General features: G+C 44.5%; 1 long non-coding RNA gene across 1 annotated transcript; it reads left to right on the forward strand.

The window, feature by feature from the left end:
* Positions 1–1,407: 1,407 nt before the first annotated feature.
* Positions 1,408–2,776, forward strand: LOC133501139 (uncharacterized). Its single transcript, XR_009795110.1, has 2 exons — positions 1,408–1,516; positions 1,821–2,776. It is a non-coding gene; the product is annotated as an uncharacterized LOC133501139 (long non-coding RNA).

The following is a 2,776-nucleotide window of genomic DNA, read 5'->3' on the forward strand; positions in this document are numbered from 1 at the left end:
AAGACCACATCCACTGATGACTGGTGGTGGATCCAGGGGACATCAATATTGCATACATTATGACAAGAGGTGCAGCTCCAGAGGACCTCCAAGAGGATTCTGTGTGGCAGAATGGACCTCAATACCTAAAGCTGCCTGTAGAAGAGTGGCCGAAAAAGTCTGCCAAAGAAGTTGCTGCCTACGCCAGGGAAGGGGTTAACAAACTCCAAGGAAAATCCTTCACAGCAGCACTGACCAGATTACAGGTGAAGAAAAGCACATGCGATGCGCCATCTACTGGAGCTAGTAATCCAGCAAAAGTCACAGATGAGAGAGACAATAATGCTCCACGAGGCACCACAGATGGAAAAGAGCCCAAGCCTCAAACCCAAAGACTACCAGCTAGATCTGCAATGAAAGAAGTGATCATGGGTTATAAAAGGCCGAAGACTGGCTCAGAAGATTGTAAATGGCTGTGTGACACGCAGCAAAGCCAAAGACAAAAAATGCCAACAAATCATGACCAACTTCCCATCTGAGCGGATAACACCAGCCAAACCATTTCAAGAAACAGTGGATTTGTTTGGCCCTTACGAAATGAAGGATGAGGTGAAGAAGAAAGCAATGCTCAAGGTATGGGGGCTAATCTTCTGCTGCATGGCATCCCGAGCTCTACACTCAGATGTCATAAGTGACCACTCGTCTGAGCGTTTCCTGTTGGCCTACAAGAGATTCACAGCATTAAGAGGACATCCAAAGAAAATGTGGCCAGACCCAGGAAAACCTTTGTGGGTGCCAGACCTTCCCTAAAAGAACTGTATGCCTTTCTGAAGAAGCTGGAAACATCCAAAGTTGAGAATGAAGCCTCGAAGCATGGAACAGAATGGATCTGGAAACTTCACCCTGCTGATTCCCCTCACAGCAATGGAGCTGCAGAAGCTGCTGTACACACAGTGAAACACGCTCTGCACAACCTGGGAGGAAACTGGTGCTTCAAATGGAGTGAGTTCCAAACCTTCCTCTACATGGCTGCTAACCTGGCCAACGAGAGACCCATAGATGCCAGAACTCAAAGCCGTGAGGACTGTGTAGACCTTCCCCAGCTACCCCGTCTCTACTGTCAAATCTGATCAAAGAGGGTCAGCAAAGAAAACCCCCACAAAAATCTCCTCTACAATTCTGTATAGAGATGTACGACGCATCATTGTTCTAATCCCTGTAGAAGAACAAAAGTAATCATCAATCGTCAACAAAGAAAAAGACAACAAGCATCCAGGACTCATGTGACCTCTCTGGGTTCAAGAACCGAGATGTCAAGTGGGAGGTGTCAAGTCAACTAACAGGAAGCGCACATGTCCCCCTCCCGACCTGCAGGGGGCAGAGAAACCTCAATCTCACAACTCTTCAAACTTCCTGTCAGAGGCTAGGGGCGTCCATATTGCTCACAGACAGCATGTCACCTTGTGTGGAACAAAGAAAGCCTACCAGCAACTAAAAAACCTAAAGGCTCCCGTCAGTTTTCGGTCAGATGCAACTGGTAGGGAAAGGACTTGGATGCGAAATGGTTAATTTGTGACATTTCAGCTACAAACTATGTTCTTTGTGTTTGTCTAACTTCTGAATTGATGTAAAGTATTCATTGAGACAAAATGGATGCTTTTCTTTGGTTTATTCAGTCATTTATGGCGCTTATTTACTTTTTACTTTGTTACTTTTGAATACTTAAATGTATGTCATTAATTTACTTAAAATGTGATTAGTAAGGTTAAAGTAATGCTTGGTTAACCTATTTATTTAAACTAAAAATAATGCAATATGTTCAATGTGCTTCTTTGTTCAAGGTTTTCAACCCAATCAACCTCTAATCACCCCCACTAATCAACCTCTAATCACCCCCCACTAATCAACCTTTAATCACACTCCAACCACCCTCTAGACCACCTTAACCATCAATAAACTGTGAAAAGATTTTAGTTGCTCATGTGTTTGAAGATCAAGACCCTTTTCAAGTTGGGGCAAAGAACTGAAGGAGTTAAAGACAACTTGCCATTCTTTTTTCATTATTTTCTCTAGGTAATGTCTCAATTGCAAAAATATATAAAAGTCTTGATTGGTTAATCTAAACTGATTCTTTAGTTCCTGGACTTGTGAAGTGCACCCCCTTCAAAGAGATTACTGTGTATGATGAGCCGCTTTTCTGCCCATTGTTTGAATCATATGTCAAACCCGTTGGGTGGAAAATCTGAGTAATTTTTTATCCATTTTATTATCCAGTATGGTTCCTTATGCTTGTTTTCATTAATTCTATGCCAAATTTTGATTGAGACTTTTATTAATGGGTTGGTGTCTTTTAAAAACTTAACCACGCCTGTGTCCCCTATGATTGCTTGCAATGGAATATCCCTTGATGTCATGATCCTGCCGCTACAGCACAAGCTGTGCGGGTGCGCTAATTGGGAGGCACACACCTGTGCCTCATGCGGGCTGATCATCCCCCGTACATTTAGGACCCAGTGACAACTGGTCAGCCGCCAGTTCGTTGACCTTTATGTCCCGTTCCAGCACTCTCGTATCCTGTTTGAACCTGTGTGTACCGACCTTCGTCCGTTCTCTGACCAACCCCGTAAGCCTGACTCCTTGACACTTCTGCCTGCGTTGATTGTTTCCCCGTGTACCGACTACTGCCTGCCCACTCATCTGCTTTCTTCGCCCGACGCCCATACAACCGCTGCTGCACTGGACTGCCTGCTCGATCCCCGACCTCGCCATACAATAAACGTGTCTCTTCTTGAACTAC

The sequence above is a fragment of the Syngnathoides biaculeatus genome, chromosome 5, assembly GCF_019802595.1.
Source record: "Syngnathoides biaculeatus isolate LvHL_M chromosome 5, ASM1980259v1, whole genome shotgun sequence".
Taxonomy (NCBI): domain Eukaryota; kingdom Metazoa; phylum Chordata; class Actinopteri; order Syngnathiformes; family Syngnathidae; genus Syngnathoides; species Syngnathoides biaculeatus.